This window comes from Coregonus clupeaformis, chromosome 17 (assembly GCF_020615455.1).
Source record: "Coregonus clupeaformis isolate EN_2021a chromosome 17, ASM2061545v1, whole genome shotgun sequence".
Taxonomy (NCBI): Eukaryota; Metazoa; Chordata; class Actinopteri; order Salmoniformes; family Salmonidae; genus Coregonus; species Coregonus clupeaformis.
In genome coordinates, this window is record NC_059208.1 from 26,346,127 (window position 1) to 26,367,350 (window position 21,224).

The 21,224-nt window shown below is 40.2% G+C and overlaps 1 protein-coding gene across 1 annotated transcript in view; it reads left to right on the plus strand.

Annotated features, from left to right (window-relative positions):
- The window catches only part of LOC121556089 (CD276 antigen), a 149,723-nt gene that overhangs the window by 14,161 nt on the left and 114,338 nt on the right, over positions 1–21,224 (plus strand). The gene's annotated exons all lie outside the window — the stretch shown is intronic.

Consider the following 21,224-nt stretch of genomic DNA (forward strand, 5'->3'; position numbering starts at 1 on the left):
AGATGACACATCTGGAACAAAAACATTTTTTTTTAGTAATTCGTTATTCCCTAGGCCACAAAGTGTTTCCTAAGTGTCTCCTAACCTGTCCCTGCTCTACCAAAGTTTTAAAGTGTTTCCTAACCTGTTCCTGCTCTACCAAAGTAACCTGTTCCTGCTCTACCAAAGTTTTTCCTAACCTGCTCTACCATCCCCCCTATTGACACATTGCTTTACCCATATGTCAATATTTCCGCATATCAAAACAGTGACTTTAATACATTTTATAATTTATCCTTATGCCAGACATTATCTCGTAGGATTGCCCCTTTCTTTACAGTATGAAAATGTATGCACTCACCAACTGCAAGTCGCTCCGGATAAGAGCGCCTGCCAAATGGCAAAAATGCAAAATGTAATCAAGAACATAGGAAATATCTGTTTCCCCGTATATTGTTCCTGTCACCCTTCTTAGTGTCATATTTCACTGTCAATATAATCCCTTACTTCGTATAAGTAAGCAGTGATATTTTATTCCAGGCATCTATTTAAAAAAAAGTTTGATACGTTGTCTCCTACTGTCCCTTAACATATACTGTAGGAGATTTCCCTCCATCCTGGGAAAAAACGAAAAACGAAAAACTCCCCCCTCAGAACACATCGGATAACTCAATTTTTCATTAAATTCACTAAACCTATAAATAACAAACCCATAACCACCTTCCGGTAATCTACTGATTTAAACCTGTTGCATTAATTTATTAAAATATAAACCTATTGTTTAATAAATCCAGAACCTTCTAAAAATGTTTACTACGCCACCAGCCTAATAGTAAAAACGACCTCCCATTGTTCAACTTGAACTGTCTGCATAACTCACTGTTGTTTAAACAAACTATTCAGACTTCCGCTTCACATTATCCTCTGCTTCATTTACTAAATCCTGGCATTAGTAAATTCTATCCACACACCACCAAAAACGAATAGCAAATTTGCATACACATAACTAGAAAGCATGAATTTAATACCATTCTTGCTTAAACAATGCAATTCAGCATTTCTCATCACCCAATTTCTATTACTTTTTTTCACACAGGAAATCCTCTACAATCTCTACCCTCATCTAAATGGCTCTCCAATTCAATTTCCGACGATACCTATCCGTGGATGTGCTGTGCTGATCTCCATTCACAATGTTGACCCAATCAGTGATCCTCTTACCCTTGGATACCCACTGGCCCATTACTTTCCAGTCCTCTGCTGGCTCCTTTGCTAGGGACACATGTGGGCTCCATCTCTCCCTGAACAGTCTCTGACTTTGGGGCCCTAGTTCCACTTCCACTGCTGCGTGGGTGTTGTCATAGTGAAACCATTTCAAGGCTACAGTCCTTTCTGTGGTTGTTAATAGTGCCTGAGAGGAGGTTTATTCAGCTTAGAGGGAGCATCTGGGGAGCAGTTTTGTGGGGACACACCATAGAACAGAGGAAGTATGTTGTGTGGAGACAGGGGATTGGTCTGTAGGGGAACACCCATATCAGATTACATAGGATATATACAACAGTTGGGACAAAGGACGACAGAATAATCAGATTTGAGATGGTCCGATAATTCTCCAGGTATCTGCAGGTATCTGTAAATCGACGCTGTAACCCTTTGTTATGAATAAACCTTTATGATGAAAATACAGCGTCAGCGGTTCTCCTTGGTCACACAGCATAATTAGCAACGTTTGCTCGACACAACAACAGCTTAGATATCAGGACGGGTATGGTTGCCTCTCCTCCTGATTGGTCATATTTTAGGGTTATTGGGGCTGATAACCTTTCAATAAATTGGTGACCAGAGGCAGATCGCACTATGATTTTCTCCCCATCAATCCTCACTCCCTTTGGTTTGTCTGCTGAACAGATTGCTGTCCTGCAAGCCTTGTAGCCTTTAATTTTCTTACCTATTACTGTCAATGTCAAATTAGGTTTCTGTTCCTGTTGAAGTGCTAGGTCAATAGTAGCCAATTCAAACACCTCACAACTTGGATCAATGGTCTCCTCAGTCTCTTCCTCTCTAGAATCTACTCCCAGCAGAACTGACAAAAAAACTAAACAGACTGTGATTTCCAGGACACTGCCCCTTTCATTCTGGCCTCACTATCTCCCCGAGAGTTGGCATGACTGAACTCCCTTTAGGTCTCTCTTAATGAGTGTTGCTGTGCCCCAGCCAATCAGGGTCTTTTTAATGGTTCTGCTTATCTCTGCTCTCATTCCACTGAGGAACGCTATCTTTAGTTGCTGATGGTAGGGCGTATCACTCCCCTGTCTCTGGTCTGGCTCGGGTATGCCACTGTTTGCGTTAAACACATATTTAAGCCTCTCTAAGTACTGGCTGACAGTCTCACTATCCTCTTGTTTACACTCATGTACTTTAGAGAAGTCTGCATGACGATGGTAATGTTCTCTGAGGCTATTACACAATTCAGTTACTTTCCCAACATACTCTCCGTGATCGGCCCATGGCAAAAGTGCCCTCCGGGCATCCCCTGAAACCTACTGCCCACTAACGGCAGCCCAAACCTTACTATTCCTGTTTTGGGGTGGGTCATTCCTTCTACCGCTCGGGCCTGTATACATCTAAGGTTGCTGGGGCCCCTTCATTCCCTGCCAATAGATTAGGTAAGGCTATCATTGGGTACTGGCCCCCTCCTACTCTCTCATCTCCTGACTCATACTGACTCCCTCCTGAGCTCAGCTCCTAACTGGACTTTTGTTGTGGGGTTCAAGTCTCCTCAGGGACCTGGGTCTTCCACCCTTCGGTCCCTTGACCCCCCTATTGTACCCTAGTACTCTAGTTACTTTCTTAGCCTTCTCTCTCCGTCTCTCTCTCTCTCTTTCTAATTTCTGCAATGAGCAATTGGGTTGCTGCTGTTGTTCCAAAAATTTCCTTAGAACCTCAACTGTACTATCTTCCTTTGCCTTATCCTCAACCCCCCTCTGTGCTCCCTCAGCTTCTCCTTGGTTCTGGTAAGGGGGTGGAAACTCCAAAACGGCAGCCTGCTGTGGCACCTTCCCCTTACCACCACCACCTTATCGTCTGGATTTTTCCTCCAGGCCTGATCTGCCAGGGAGGTGTATAGTCTTGATCTAGACCTTTCTACAGGGGGAGCTGTGGGTTCTGTCTTAGACCTTCCTTTCTGACTTTCTTTTTCTGTCTCTTACCCTCTCTCTTTCGAGACTCCGGACAGCCACACCTTGGCTGTATCTATCCCTTCCACTCGCTCTCTCTCTCTTCTCCCTTTACACACCTTATGTATCTGTTTAAGCATGGATTCAAGTTTACCTGCGTCCAGACGTCCCTTAAAACCATGCCTCTCCCTCCACCTGGTCACATAATGGAGGTTTCTCCTATCACTGGACTTCATAAATCTTGTAATAATTCACTCAATAATTATTCTCCTTTGGACTTATTATTAGGTGCGACTTTTGAGCAAATATTATGATAAACTTTTGTAATTAGCCATTTAAATTATTCAACCCGTAACCCAGAGTGTTTTAAGACCCCAGTTTCATGAAACGGATGGGGCAACCATTCTTTCTCACATGACCTATTTTAGTCCCTTTCTTTGGAATTTATTCTTAGATGTGACTTTTGAGAAAATATTAAGTCTCACACAAGATTATTGGTTAACACTATCGGTAACTTGGAGTTTGTACTTAGACAAATTACGGCCCCAGTTTCTTGACTTGGAGTTTGTACTTAGACAAATTACGGCTCCAGTTCCATGACTTGGAGTTTGTACTAAGACAAATTACGGCTCCAGTTTCATGGAACGGATAGAGTTACTGCTAATCTACAGTTGTTTATGACTTATAATATTGTATTTCTCACACATACTATTTTAAATTCCCTTTACTTGATATTTATTGACGATCCCAGACCGTCTCACTTGAAGTTTTACCCCCGTTTTTCAATTTATCTAGAATACTCGCGTGTGGTATTCTCTAGATAAACGTCTAAAAAATGCTAAAGTTTACTCCCTTCTTGTATACTTTTGACAATCCTTGATTGTCTCAACACAAGGCTAGTTTATGTTTGGTAATGGCCTCTCTACCCGGAGTCTATTTCAGACCCCCCCTTTTTTTTATCTTACCCCCCCCCCCCCGTTTTATATTTATCTAGAATACTGGCGGTAGATAAATCCCTTTGTGGAATATTGACGGAACCTCACTACAGCACATTTAAACTCCATAAATCCTTACTGCAGGTTACAGTTCAATTCCCCCAAAATCCAATGAATAAAGATTACTGACCTTATTTTTGCAGCTCAATTTTGGTTGGATATCGTCACCGTTTCTGTCATTTCCAGGTTGTCACCGGCCTGTATTTGAACCCCCAATTTCGGGGGCAGGTCTTTGTCTATACGGATGTATCATCCGCCCGTGCATGGTTTTCGGTTTCCCCCGGAACGACAGAGGACGGGTATTGATATCCGGCTCGAAAGGATCAAGCTGTCACGAGAATTTTGTTATCTCAATGGTTGAAGTCAACTACTTCTTAAATCTCTGAATAATTCCCAAAAGGTTGTAAATCTCTTAGTTTAAATAAATTAAACAAAGACTCAATCCTGCAATGGTCAGCATATTTGTTCATGAGAGCGCTCTGAAACAAAATGGTCATACAATATTTTTATACGCACACATCAGAGGAAAAATCCCACCCCTCTTTAGGTCACACGCACACACACATGCACTCTTCCAAGCCTAACGGTTTCTCTCCTCCCTAAATTGGGAGGCCTCTTTATCTTGGTTTCTCAGTTGTCTGTAGACAGTTCTCCTTCTCCTTTGTTGTCTGGTCTAAGTCCTATTCAAATTGCTAAATAGTAACACAATGTCATAATCTTTACTGGTCCTACACACATTATTCGATTATAGTCTCAGGATTCTAACACATTTCATAAAGTGGAGTGTAATAATTAGTCATTACCAAATTATTCTATCACAAAGACATGACCAGTCTATAATTTTAATGGTAGGTTTATTTGAACAGTGAGAGACAGAATAACAACAAGAAAATCCAGAAAAACGCATGTCAAAAATGTTATGAATTGATTTGCATTTGCATAATGAGGGAAATAAGTATTTGACCCCTCTGCAAAACATGACTTAGTACTTGGTGGCAAAACACTTGTTGGCAATCACAGAGGTCAGACGTTTCTTGTAGTTGGCCACCAGGTTTGCACACATCTCAAGAGGGATTTTGTCCCACTCCTCTTTGCAGATCTTCTCCAAGTCATTAAGGTTTCGAGCCTGACGTTTGGCAACTCGAACCTTCAGCTCCCTCCACAGATTTTCTATGGGATTAAGGTATGGAGACTGGCTAGGCCACTCCAGGACCTTAATGTGCTTCTTCTTGAGCCACTCCTTTGTTGCCTTGGCCGTGTGTTTTGGGTCATTGTCATGCTGGAATACCCATCCACGACCCATTTTCAATGACCTGGCTGAGGGAAGGAGGTTCTCACCCAAGATTTGATGGTACATGGCGCCGTCCATCATCCCTTTGATGCGGTGAAGTTGTCCTGTCCCCTTAGCAGAAAAACACCCCCAAAGCATAATGTTTCCACCTCCATGTTTGACTGTGAGGATGGTGTTCTTGGGGTCATAGGCAGCATTCCTCCTCCTCCAAACACGGCGAGTTGAGTTGATGCCAAAGAGCTTGATTTTGGTCTCATCTGACCACAACACTTTCACCCAGTTCTCCTCTGAATTATTCAGATGTTCATTGGCAAACTTCAGACGGGCCTGAATATGTGCTTTCTTGAGCAGGGGGACCTTGCGGGCGCTGCAGGATTTCAGTCCTTCACGGCGTAGTGTGTTATCAATTGTTTTAAATGGTTGTCCCATTGGCTATCATAAGGTGAATGCACCAATTTGTAAGTCGCTCTGGATAAGAGCGTCTGCTAAATGACGTAAATGTAAATGTTTTCTTGGTGACTATGGTCCCAGCTGCCTTGAGATCATTGACAAGATCCTCCCGTGTAGTTCTGGGCTGATTCCTCACCGTTCTCATGATCATTGCAACTCCACGGGGTGAGATCTTGCATGGAGCCCCAGGCCGAGGGAGATTGACAGTTCTTTTTTGTTTCTGTCACGAGAATTTCTATCTCTAATTAATCAAACTTAATGCTCTGAATAATTCCCAGAGGGTGTAAGGCTCTGGTTTAATCATGAATTAAACAAAGGTCCACAACCAGCAAGAATGATCTGTATGTTTAATCATGGAGAGCTCTGCTGCCAAAAAACACATATACAGCTTTTATACCCCTTGACACACAAAGACACTTTGCTCCGCCCACCTTTAGGAGGCCTTTAACCAGTTTCTTAGTCCCCTTCACCCTGGAATGTTTGTCTCAGCAGTTGCTAACTCACCCCCTCTGTTAGTGGGTTTATAATGATAACCCTAACACAGTTCACACAGTAATCATCAGTATTGGGGTTAACAATTTTAGTCATAATCATAATTCCTCTATCAGTCCACCCTTTGACTACATTTTTACACCCTTAGGATAAATGTATTTACAAGCATGACCAATCTGATCTTCATACGTCAGAACTAATAAACATATCAAGACCATTGCCGAGACTATGATGCAGCTCAAGTCACCCATATTCCCAAAAACCGCCAACCCTCTCCTGTCCTCAGTCTTTCTGCTTGGTATTACCCCATACTCACACCCTGAGAACACACTACAGTGATGATAGGTCGGGGTAGGAGATCTTCGTTAACAGAGGTGATCCCCAGACCCTATTGGTCCAGTTCTTCTCTCTAACTCTGCGTGTGTTCAGTGGTGCTTGTATGTGTTCTTACCTTTTTGCAGTGGGTAACGTGGACCCAGGTTGCTCTTTTTGCTATCCTAATGGCAAAGGCAGTGACCAATATAACCTGATAGGGCCCTTCCCAACAGGCCTGCTTCCAGTCTTTCTTCTTTAGGGACTGGATGCTCACCAGTCACCTGGTTAGATAGAGTGGGTCACCTTCTCCTATAGTTCACCTGTGGGGCACAAAACCTCTGACATACCGGTGTGGTTAATAAACTACCTTCTCACATTTTCTGCGAGGGTGTTCTTAATTTATATTTCTGCCTGCTTTGGTCCTCCTAACTCGGGCATTCTGTATGGTCTACCAAATCCCTTCTCCAATGGCAATAACCCTTCTTCATCTGGAGTTCTTCTGATCGTCATTAATACTATCGGTAGACCTTGTACCCCATTTCTTCCTGCTCTCCTGTGTTTTTTCCTTAACCCCTCTCTAATCATACCGTTCACATCAGTATTCTCTTTCTAGACTGTATCTAAAAAAAATGTTTATTTTAAGTATCTTGTCCTCTCCTTCGTATATTTATTATTTAATTCTACCATCTACTATCATCCCCCCTCTTGTCACATGTCACTGCCCATGTGTTAATATTACCACCGACCTAAACAATCACTTAGGTAATATTGGTAATTTATCATCCAACTGCCATCCCTTATTTATTTTTGAGACTGTCCCTTGCTTCTTTATTGCTCCTCCCACTTCCTTTGGCTTTTATGGCGGCTAAATTCGACTTTCATTCAGTTCAGAATCAATAGTAATCCAATCAATCAATCCCTTATCTTGTAAAAACACTCATGTTTAGTTCAAACTCTGTTCTACCCCGGCCCTCCCGGGCTTGACCTGAAGACTGATGGTTGGACATGACAGGTCCATACTTAAATCTTTCAAACCTAACACAAACCCCCCTTCATGCTGTAATCAATCAAGAAGATAGCAAAGGAGAGACAAAGGTTTTAGCCTGAACTCTGCTCAACCCTGGCAGCTTTTTCCTCTCTGTTTGAGGAGAGAAGCAAAAGGCTCCCTTCTGCTTTCTTTCACTGATAACGTAGGACAGCCGTAGGACAGCCATGGATTCCCATTTCACTTACACACCTCTAAAACATTTAATCTAACCCATGACACATTATTTACTACTGCTCATTTTCTTGCTACAATCTGCAAATGTACCAATACATTCTCTTACCATCATTACTACCTCCTTTTCTGAACACATGAGTCACAACGTCACTCATGCTTTCAAAAACAAAATACCAACATTGTTTATTAAACCATAATAAAAATGAAATTAAAATGACAACATCTGATAATACCTCAACTTACTTCTATCCCGTAAAGTAATCCAAGATTAGTACAATTGACTAGCAACAGGTATCCCTCATTCAGGGAAAGCTCTATCTCTCTTCTGTTATTTTATGGTATATATATATCTTATTACCAAATTATAATCTTCTTCACACTTTTCACAGTATTATAAATGACCCTCAACTTGGTAAAATAAACTATCTTAAAGTCCTCTTCTCATGCCTTTAGAATTACCAGTGTGGATGAATAATTAACACCAGAAAGTCAAAACAGAGTTCAGAGGCCATTGAAATCATTCAACAAACTATTCCATCCCATAGTACAGTAAACATTACCATCACTCTAAATATTTCATAAATGTTACTTATCCCAAGTGTTCATTAAGTCCTCATGACATTTATTCTCACAAGAAATCATGTATACCCTAAACTCAGTCAAAAACCGAAAAACTCCATAAAATTCAATGTGTGTGCTCCTTTAAGACGTATCACCTATGAACTGTTGAAAAACCCCTAAATTCAACATAACAACCCTTTATAAACATCAAACTAGGTGTGTTGTTTTTTATTTGAAAAACCCAATTGAAAAACAACAACCAAAAATAGCCAGGCCCCACTTACTTTGGTAGTTCACTTTTACGACCTAAATACTGCCTAACTTCACTACTGCTCCCCCTAGCCCTGGGCAACATTCCAATGAGATAAGCTAATCTCTTTCTCCTGGTTATACCTTTTGTTAACCTTCAATTACCATCAGTAATCTAAAGATGGTAAGTACACACAACACATGATACAGATATCCCCAGTCCTAACTCATCAATAATCGTTTGTATCAATCTAATTCCTCATAACTAATCCATAAAACCACTCAGAAATGTCATTCATTTGCCAATACAATCACATACTCCGTGTAAGTAAGACATTATATTTTATCCCAGGCATCCCCTTAACATAATGCTATAGGAGACTTCCATCAATCCTGGAAGACACTATAAAATACCACGTTTCATTAAGTTCACTACACCTTCTAATATAACCCTATAACCCCTTTCTATTCATTTAATCATCGCAACCTGTTGCATTGATGTTTTTAAAATATAAACCTATTGTTTAATATCTTCATACTTATAACCAATGTTTATTCAATCCATCATCCTAATAGTCACAACTATATCCCATTGCTCAACGTACCATAAACAGATTATTGTTTTACAAATCACCAATTATTTTCATACAGGTGGATGGCCTCACACTGGTGGTGCGGAGAACGATACTGGATGGAGTGGCCTTGGAAAATTATAGGCCAGGACTGTGGCACACTCTGATAATAGAGTATCCAGCCAAAATAGACCCTAAAGCACTAAGAGGGGAGCCATTGGGGGATAAAGAAAACCTGGCAGGTTATCTGGAGGATCAGCTCAAGAGGTGGCGACAAGAAACAGAAAGGGATCCGGAGGGGGATCAAATCAAATCAAATCAAATCAAATCACATTTTATTGGCCACATGCGCCGAATACAACATGTGCAGACATTACAGTGAAATGCTTACTTACAGCCCTTAACCAACAGTGCATTTATTTTTAATTAAAAGTAAAATAAAACAACAACAAAAAAGTGTTGAGAAAAAAAGAGCAGAAGTAAAATAAAATAACAGTAGGGGGGTACCGGTGCAGAGTCAATGTGCGGGGGCACCGGCTAGTTGAGGTAGTTGAAGTAATATATACATGTGGGTAGAGTTAAAGTGACTATGCATAAATAATTAACAGAGTAGTAGCAGCGTAAAAAGATGTGGGTGAGGGGGCAGTGCAAATAGTCCGGGTAGCCATGATTAGCTGTTCAGGAGTCTTATGGCTTGTGGGTAGAAGCTGTTGAGAAGTCTTTTGGACCTAGACTTGGCACTCCGGTACCGCTTGCCGTGCCGTAGTAGAGAGAACAGTCTATGACTAGGGTGGCTGGAGTCTTTGACAACCGCCTGGTATAGAGGTCCTGGATGGCAGGAAGCTTGGCCCCAGTGATGTACTGGGCCGTACGCACTACCCTCTGTAGTGCCTTGCGGTCGGAGGCCAAGCAGTTGCCATACCACTGATGACAACACTGTTTAGGACATCACTGATGGAGGCAATGCCAACGCCTGTCAGAAGCAGACTAGAAGATGTGGTGGGACTAACGTCAAAGTCACACAAAGAGTTCTGCGACCATGTTATCCACGCAGTGGAGAAATACAGGAAGGACGAACAGAAACTGACAGATCAAGGGAGAGACATTCAAAGAAAACTGACACAGATGCAGCTGGAATAGCTGACAAGAAAGGACAAAAAGAGAACACAAGCTCCAATGATTAGGGGGGCATGGCAACTGTCATCCAGGGAGGTCAACAACCACTGACTCAGCAGCAAGGCCAAAGAGCTCCTGCCTTACCAGTAGTGAATGTGTATACACACCAATCCCCTGGGCAGTGGCAAAACAAGAATAATGAAAATGGACCCAAGAATCAATGGTACCAACCACAGCATCAAACACACCAGAGTGGAGGACCAAGAAGACCAGGTGTCTGCTGGAGGTGCAATCAATTAGGACATGTGAGAAGGGATTGTCCTACCAACCAATGGCTGCCTAGGCAACCACAACAGGAAAATTGGCAAAGAAATGGAACCAGCTAAGATGAATGGCAGCAGTCTTAGAACTCACGGGGAGGACCACAACAGGGTAGCTAGAGAAGCATTTATTTTGGACCAGGGGACAGGACTAACTTTTTGTAGGTTCTGGATTGATTACACAACAATTTATATTTTTACTCAAATCAAGGCAGCAGATTGAAATGATTAGAATACTGGAAAGTGGTTATGGGTTTGTTATGATATAGGTGTATTCCACTTAATGAAACATTAAAAAGTCTGATGTGTCTTGATTGGGTCTTTTTTTCACGGATTGATGGAAATCCCCTACAGTATGAATGATGAGGGAGATGTAGGAGACCACGTCTCAAACAACATTTTAATAGATACTTGGGATCAAATATCACTGATTCCTTACACTGAGGAATTGACTGAATTTGTGAGAGGGAGAAGTATTACATTCAGTGGGGTTAAAGAATACTTCCGAGGGTCAAAGATAATACATTCTGAAAGGTGAAATGTAAATTGACAGTATGTATGGGTGACAGCGCGAATGAGGGTTACAAATGGTCAAATGGTATTGTAGTGTATGAAGAATTATGACTTTGCTAATGTTTTCAAGTGGAACCTGAGAGGAGGTTTATTCAGTTTTAGAGGGAGCCGTTTTAGAGTGACACCATAGAACAGAGGAAGTCTGTTAGGTGTCCTCCTGGGATTGGTCTGTAGGGGAACACCCATATCAGATTACATAGCATATATACCACAGTTGTGAGAAAGGAGGTCAGAATAATCATATTAGAGATGGGGCGATTATTCTCCGGGTATCTGCAGGTATCTGTAAATCGACGCTGTAACCCTTTGTTATGAATAAACCTTTTGATGAAAATACAGCGTCAGCGGGTCCTCCTTGTCGCACAGCATAATTAGCAACGTTTACTCGACACTACAAAATGGCGGCGAGGATTTGGAAGGTATTGCGTTTTTCCTCAGCGTTTCATTCATGGGCGCCGAGCTGACTCTAGCTCCAGAGGCATATAAGGGTGAGTTTGCTCTCAACTTTGGGCTCTGGTCAGTTCGTGTGTCTGTGTGTGTGCGTTGAAAGAATGCACCGTTAAAGAACTTGCGTGTGTGCGTTGCTGATGTGCTGTGAGATAGGAGTCCGTTCTAAATTTGTTTGGGCTGGTAAACAACGCAAAAAGGGGGGAGTGTCTATAGGGATATTTTGCTTGAATGAAGTTCAAGAAGAATAGGTTGAGAGGAATAAGGCCTAGGAATATGTGTGTAACTTAGAACCGCTGTGAATCTACGGTAGCCATCTTTAGGAGGCGATCATTATGATGGGCCAAAACATCATATAACATGTTAGGTGAAGTAGGTAAGTCCAGGGGACTTGAGGCTGTGGTGTAAATTTGATTGTATGTTACCTCTCAGCTTGTGGTTGACGAATCATTTTGATTGACGTAACCGCTCATTAGATTTCCGGCGGGACCTCGTGGTAGCAGAAATTTAGGAACAAAGGAATTTTACGACACGGCGGAGGTTGAAATGATACATGCTACATGCTAATTGCTAATTTATACATGCTACATGCTAATTTGATGCGTGCTACGTGCAGTATTTTTACCTTGGAGGTCCATTGGAATGGATCGAGCCTCCAGAACTGTGTTTAGGATAGCGTGGGTTTTGTGCCCTATGATTTGTGAGCTCTGTTAAGTGTTATTGTTTGTATATGAGGGGTAAAAGAGGGGAAATACAGCGGGACTGTTAACTTTCTGTTGCCTAGCGTGGAGAGAGCTGGGAGAGAGCTCCTTCCATGGTGAAATCGCAGTGATGTTTGAACTGCGCATGCGCGTGATTTTATTACATTTACATTTACATTTTAGTCATTTAGCAGACGCTCTTATCCAGAGCGACTTACAGGAGCAATTAGGGTTAAGTGCCTTGCTCAAGGGCACATTAACGTCATTTAGCAGACGCTCTTAGCCAGAGCGACTCACAAATTGGTGCGTTCACCCTATAGCCAGTGGGATAACCACTTTACAATTTGGGGGGGGGGGGGGGGGGGGGGGGGTTAGAAGGATTACTTTATCCTATCCTTTATCCTTTATCCTATCCTTTATTTTATGACACTAGAGTGACGTAGGGGTAAATATGCCACTCCTCTGCTACACTGTGCTGCGGGGAGACGCAGACGAATGAAGGAACGAACAAAGAGATAGACATTTAGAGGCTAAGAGTGTATTCTGGTTGTTAAATTGGTTGTTTGACGATGAAACTGTTTTCTTGAGACCTATTGAATTGATAAATGAGAGAGAGATGTTGACGGATTAAAAATAAAAATAATTAAATAAATAAATAAAATAAATAAAATGTTATTGAGCTATTTATATTATTCCTGAGTTAATTCTTAGCGCGAATGTGACTAGAGGAATATTGAATGGTTGAAATAATTCAGTGACTGCATGAACTACTAAATTCTTGTCTGTTTCTTTGTTATTCTGTCATATGAGAGACGATAAGAGGGAGGAGAGAGAGAGAGAGAGAGAGAGAGCGGAAGTGCTGACGTGTACATCATGTGACAGGGTGTGATGCGACAAGAGTCTGCTGCGACAGGATCAAGTCAAAAAAATCAAGGCTAGTACTGTTTTGTTTACAAAAACCTACCTTCCCCTACAGGATATTTGATGTTATGACAATTTGACAGGGACTTGGCAACAGACTGATCAATTGATGTAATTGCGTATTAGAGTGTTTGTGCATGAGTGGGTTTGATTAGAGTTGTGTTGGGAATCGAGTACTGACATTATTCTGTAAAATTGAGGTCATTGGGTGCTTATTAAGCAATTGGTTTATGAGTACTGTAGTGTTGCTGGATTAGAGGTCTTTATTTTTTGGATTGCTCTGAAGTTGACTACTTTCATTTAATTTCCTGATTGGATTTGGTAAGATTGCCATTAATCAATAATTTGGTAAAATAAAATAAAATGAATAAATAAATAAATGGATGAATAAATTAATTGATTAATTAATTAATTAATTAAGTTGGGGAAGAGAAAAAAAAAATTAGAAAGAGAAAAAATAGGGAGGAAGCCATAGGCTATATAGTCTAAAATAATGAAATAATCTACAATAAAGGAATATAAAATAGTTGTTACAAGGGGGAAAAAGGACATCAGAACTATGAAAGTAATTACACCTGTTGATATAGTTGAAAATAGTAAACCTTGCAATACTATTAACTAAAGGTTATCTGGAAAAGGGAATAAAAGTTGGCCTGACATTGAACAAACATAGCTAGTGGAGGGAATTTTAACCCTGACGTCATCAACATGATGAAAGTGATTGAATAATAGAGAGAGAGAAGCAGAAACCACCATAAAGATTAATCCAAAACTCCAAAAGTAGGAAGAGAAAATGAGATGTCTGGAAGAAGAAGATGATGAAGATGAAGAAGAAGAAGATGATGATCAGAGTGATTGAGAAGAGATCATGGGTGGATATGACTCTGTGATTAGAAGGAAGAAGAAGAATACAAGATATTTCAGTTCTGATGAAAGCAAAGATGAAGACAAAGATGAAGATCTGGAGATTAAAGGTGCTTCATATTCAAGAGGATTTTATTCTACAATGATTAGTAAAGAAGAAATAGAAAGAGATATAGACTGATGTGTATTATGCCTGGATAAGGGGAATAATTTAGAAGAGACAACGAGAACTGGAACAACAACTCAAGAAGCTGAAGATACAGAAGTGAGGAAAAAACTGCTGAGAAAAGGATCCCAAGAATTGAAGAAGAATACATTGAGGAAAGGAAAGAGAGCACAAGTAAGAAGATGATGGAAGATGATATTTCGAGGACAGAACTTAGAATATAAGCTTTTGAAGAATACCGATATGTCAACAACAAGAAAGAACAGGACCAAGAAACTCAGAAAACTTGATCAAATACAACTGGGGGGAGAAGAAGAAGGAGAAGAAAAGCTTTGGTTATGAAGAATCAGTGTGCACCGAATCAACAATCACTGCCACAGCTTCAACTGAACGAGGTCAAATGCAATTGTACCAGCCACAACTAGTGGTACAAGTTGTTTCATATCCATAGATAGTTTCTGGAAACACAAGAGGGAATTTCAGAGGAAGATACAGGAGCAAGTGAAGATCATCTGGAGGACAGGTGAACCCTTAAAGGAGCAAGGATTCTAGAGTGCCTAGAAGATCCGAAGGGGGGTGTCAGCTGGTAGCACCAATTAGGAAAAAGATCCAACAATTGAAGTGAAAACAAAGGACTATGAGAAGTGATGATGGATAGTGGAAAAGCTTTTATCTGTGTTCAGCCTGAAGAGGTTACACATCTCACTATGTAAAATTAACTAATTAGGATAGGGATTCGAGAGAGTAAAACAGCTGATTACTCTTAAGGAACCAATTGAGCTCTGCTATAAAAATCAAGAAAATTAAAATACCCATACTGGTATCAGAACATCACCTATTGCATTGTTGGGAAGAGATGCATTGTGTAAGTTGAACTGTACAATAAGATGTACACCAGACGGCTGTCTGGTAGAAGATTATGAAAGAGTAGGGTTTTTGGGAATCATATTTGCTTGAAAAGATTATATCATAGGAAGGAGCCCAATCTGTTTGAAAAATAATGTTAAAAGGGTGACTGTCATTCTTGGTTACATTCCTACACCAAGAGATTTCAAACTAAGCTAAAAGATGCTCAATCGTTTGCCAAGTCTATGTGTAAAGAAATCGTAAGCAGGTGGGGACTTCCCGATCACATATTAAAAAAATTAGTGGTAAAGGATTTTGTGAATGAATCAGTGGAAGGGGTTTTTAAAAGTTAGGAGAAAAGTCTGATTAAAAAGTTAAGAGAACTAGGGTTGAAGGAACTCTAGGACAGTTAGCTAAGTTTCAAAGTTAGTAGTAAGAGAGAGAGAACAGTGGTGAAGGGAAATGTAGAGTTCAGTGGGAAGATAGATATGGCAGGAGTTTAGATCTGTTAGGAGCAGATGCATTGAGAAAGTATGCGTTGCTGAATGATAAGAGAAGATTGAGGGTGACTGATTATCTATATTTACAATTCCCAGCAGGAAGATCAAGGTGATTATACGTGTATTTTTTATAATGAAAAGTTTGAAAGTGAGGGATTAGAGTTAGGACTGAGAGTTAATGTAGTGACACTAGTGGTGATAGATGGAAATACAAGTCAAGAGTTCAAAGCCTTAGGGAGAATGGATGAATTAACAACAATGACATCAACACTTCAGCCTATTATAACAACAGTGAGAAGAATTTAACTCTTTCAACATTGACAGTTATTAAAGCCATAAATATATCACATTTGATTACAAGGGAGCCAATAGCTCCAGCACCAATTTTAGAGGAAAAGACTGTTATTAGGGTTAGGATGAGTGCTAAAGCTCATTTTCTTGTAGATGTGAGAGAATGAATGTGTAGAGGTGAGATTCCTCTCATGTGGAGAGAAGTTTTGAATGATAAAGTGACTATGGGGGAATTTTAGAGTTATTTAGGGGTTTGTGGTGAGAGAGTATATATTCTTACCTATGGATGGAAAGGATATTGTTAGAAGTTGAAGCTTCCATATGAGGTTTTTAAAATTAAAAGAGGGGAAGCACAGGGAAAGAGATAAATCTGATTCTGAAAGAGAGAAGTTTCATAGTCTGGGAAGCCTACCATTGGAGGATAAGTCTAGGAGAGAAGTGGGGACTGGGACTTTTTCCATGGTATGGTGTAAAATTGAGAAGATAATATAGATAATATTACCTATAATTTGAAGGGTTTTGCAAATGAAACGATAAGAGGGTTTAACCTTCTGTGAAGACTCAAAGGAGTATTGATAGATATATTTCAGAGGTTTCAATATTAGGGTGATTTTAGTATTTTGTTATGAATCAAAGGGGGGAAATAGAATAATGTGATTCATTTTATATATCATTTTTATATTCTTAGTTGATATTGATGTTTTAATTTGAATGTGTTGTTTTGCAAAAGATACTGTTTGGTCTTTTCTTTTCTTCCAGAAGCATATGGGGGAATATGTAGAGATTGAAATACTCAAACAAGGACAATATGAAGGGACAATATGAAAGGTGAATATGAAGGGACTGGAGGAAATGGAACAAGGAAGGTGTGGAAAGGTTCCGATTCCATCATCGAAGATGCATTGGAAGTCGACATTGCTGAGGAGATGAAGTGTAGTGGACTACATTCCAGTGTCTGCAATGATATATAGACATATTTGCATGTGGAATACATAATTTGTGTCATATTCTTTGGTATTAATTTTTGTAGAATGATATTTGATGTTATTGGATACATGTGGGGATCTCAGATGTTTTTGTTTATTTCGTGAATGCTTAGGGATATGGAGTCTAGGCAGAGATAGAGAGAATCCACAGTAGGGTCCGATGGGTCGACCAGCCTGAGTGTGGACATTTTGGATAGTATTTTGTTTGCTGAGGCTTTCATGTGTATTTAGTTGCATCATAGTTTCAAATGCATTGATAAAGATTTATGAATTGAATCTGGAATACTTAAGTGGTTGCCTGGGGCAGAGGGGCCGTGAGAGAATTTTACTGTCTTGATTGATGGATGGATATTTGGAAAGAAGGCTGCCATACAGGTTTTTCGCTCTCACACTCCATAGAGATTTGTTCATATTTCATAGTAATTTATTCACACGCCATAAAGATTTGTTCATATTTCATAGAAAGGTATTTACACTCCAGAGAAAAGTGTTTTTGGTTTATTGTTAAAAATAATCAATAAGAGAGATTGTTACTTGTCATAATCCTATTCCTTTTGTTTCGAGACTTTTAGTTAGTCTCGAAGGGGGGAATATGTAGTGTATGAAGAATTATGACTTTGCTAATGTTTTCAAGTGGAACCTGAGAGGAGGTTTATTCAGTTTTAGAGGGAGCCGTTTTAGAGTGACACCATAGAACAGAGGAAGTCTGTTAGGTGTCCTCCTGGGATTGGTCTGTAGGGGAACACCCATATCAGATTACATAGCATATATACCACAGTTGGGAGAAAGGAGGTCAGAATAATCATATTAGAGATGGGGCGATTATTCTCCGCGTATCTGCAGGTATCTGTAAATCGACGCTGTAACCCTTTGTTATGAATAAACCTTATGATGAAAATACAGCGTCAGCGGGTCCTCCTTGTCGCACAGCATAGTTAGCAACGTTTACTCGACACTACAGTATATCATGTGGCATTCAAACAATCGCTAGAGGGGTTGAATTTGAGTGTAATGGGCGTCGAATGACGATGACGCTAATGGGGGAAACCATCATCACATTAGTAAACAATTGTATAGGAGGGGGGCCACAGGGCATGTGGGAGAGTACAACCAACGAGGTAAGAGATAGCATATTTGAGTTTCCGACGTCACGAAGCATGTTGGGGGTGATTGAGTGGTAGCAGTGCAGCTAAGGAAAACCCTAGGGGTTTAAATCATATGGGATTTTATTTCGTTTTATGTGCACTAGATTGTGGAATTCACTGGAGAAGGGAGCAGTCACAAGTGATGTTCTTGAGGGTTGTCTGAAAGGAGGGATCAGGAGATGTGGCAAGAGAGTGAGAATTTCGAATTTAGATTGTGTGGACTGATTAAGAGGTATCAAAATGGAAACTAACTAAATGTGTACTTTTTCTTCCAGGAAAAAGGGGGGAGTGATTCTCTTTTCTTTGAAATATTTGCTGAGATTATAAATAAGGCCTGGCCCTTTTTTTGTTTGTTTATTGTTTTACTATATGGTGTTCAAATAACCACAAACAAACCACTTAGTATGAAATGTTAGCTGTATAGGATTTTTATTTGTATTTTGGGTTTTTTCACGGGATGGAAGTGAAATATCTTTAAGGGGCAAACACATGTAATTTGGGCTTTTATTTACTGAGGGATAAGTAAATACGTGTGATTTATTTTGAAAAGAGCTGTACTAAAGACATACTGTACACTTGGAATACAACATTTATGAAATGTTTTGACGGTTGTTAATGAATAGTATACTATTTGATGGAACAATTAATTGAATGATTTCAATTACCTCCGCAATCTATCCTGGCTTTATAGTGTGATCTGATCATCCACACTATAAATCTTGGAGGCATGCTTAATTATAATAAGCAATTGTAAAGAGGTATATAATTTGGCATTAATCCTATATATCATCCCAAACAGGACAAAGATGAAGTGGGAGAGTTAGTCTTGAAGGAGAGATATCCTTGAATAACGAATGCAATTGGGTTAAGATATCATCAAGGGTTGTCATTTTTAAGTTCAGTTATTATCTTTGGTTTAACAAGCAATGTTGTTGTTTTGTTTTTTGAACACATGAATCACGATGTGATGCATGTGTCCAAAGGGGAGAAGGTGTTAACGATTTTGATTTAGGGCTTACAGGGGTTTTAAAGGTGTTTTAATGATTTTTGGGTTTACAGGAGTTTTAATGGTTTTTAATGGTTTTAATATTTTTAATGTTTTTGTGGTAAGATATGCAAATTGTATTAAGGATATGAGCAGTAGTAATAATGTGTTATGGGTTAGGTTAAAAAATTTTTTTTTGTGATAGGAGGCAGGGTGTAGAGGTCTGTCTATGAATTGAGGGGACTACAACGAGCTGGAAGGAGGTGCGCTTCATAATCTCTAGGCTTCTCCTGACGGATGAGAGGACATAAGTAGAATACTGTGTCTCACCTAACCAAACAATGTTCTTAAGATTTTTTTCCCATGGGTGAAGAGAACTCCTACCCAACGGAGTAGGAGAATCTGAGTGTTTTCTGCGCCCTGGAGACTATGTGATGGTAAAAGACTACGGAAGAAAGAGTTGGAAAGACCCTATGTGGAGGGGCCTGTACCAGGTGTTGTTGGCTACCTCAATGATGGTAAAAGTGGCGGAGACAGATACTTAGATCCATGTTTCCCACTATAGGAGTGTTCCAACCCCAGCCATTGGGTAGCATTGTTGTCTTTTGTGTGTGTCTGTGCTTGTGTGTCCTTGCAGCAGTAACTCAGAGCTTCCTTATGGTTAGGCTGGTAGAAGGACACTCTTCGCAGACCGATGTCGATAGATTGAGAGGGACTCTGGCTGATCCGGAGACCCTAGTGACGGGGAGAAGGTTAACAGCTAAAGTGACCATACATCATCGTCCCGGTTACACCAACGTGCACGGATAGAGGGGAGCGCGATCGGGTATCATCTAAACCATTGTACCAGAGTGAGGGAACTGATGACAAGAGACCGCCGAGAGATTCCAGACCTCCAAGAGATTCCAGACCTCCAAGACATTCCAGACCCCGAGAGATTCCAGACCTCCAAGACCTTCGAGACCACCGAGAGATTCCAGACCTCCGAGATGCACCAGATATCCCCATCATTGATTTCTCTGCCCTTGACTAATTTCCCTGAGGATAAGGGGAATGGCATACTGACAATAGTAAAGAGCAAAATAGTAAGGCAGAGAAGGGAAGCAGATAGGATTAAAATGTATATTCCTGCACAGGCAGGAAGCATAACTAAAATACAGAAAGGGATCGCTATTAAAGTACGAGGGTCAACTGGTTATTGGTGTGGGAGGAACCAACACAAGGATTATGGGGAAATCACATGGGGTAACTGTGACCTTAAGATAATAAAAGAAAAAGACAGATGGATCATAGACATAAGAATAACAGCCCAGGACTTAGATAAACAATTGGATGTAGTACTTATAAGTGCTACATTTCCAGGGGATAGGGTTGTTGAAGTAATTATTCCTTGGGAAAGTGCACTAAACCTTGTACATGTTAGAGCCATACCAAATACAGAAGAAAGGGAATGGAAGGAGCCGTTAAACAATGATTGGTATAGATGAGTACAATATATTACATTACAATTAAAGAAAGAAAATAGTCTAATATGCACCACATCTCCGTTTAAAGAATTAACAGTAGTTCAAAATCTTCACAGTTACCAGGACTGTGTGCTAGGATTCAATCACAACTTTTGTAATATTTAGGGAATTCTAACTATAAACAATTTTATGATCAACCAGGATGAGGAGAGAAGTGTAAGCAATTGTTAGAATAGGAACAAGGAAAAGGGAAACACCAGAGTAATATCAAATAGATTATGAGGAAATATAGGAATGTTACAATAAAACAATTGGGTTATATAATTTGGGAGAATTCAAGGGAGAATGTGAAACTAGGGATCTATGCCAATACAACATTCTTCATAGTAACTGGTTGGCAAAATGGACAAAACAGAATGATGGTGGAGGTGGGGCGGCTCAGGTGTGACATTGGAATTGGGGCATTGCCATGGGCAATCCAAGATTAACTATGAAGCTATCTGAAGGACATAAGGAGGACGCCAGAAGATTGAGTGCCGGTAGAGGAAGGGAGTGTTAGTTGAGGTAGTATGTTGGATTGAGGAGTTATTATACA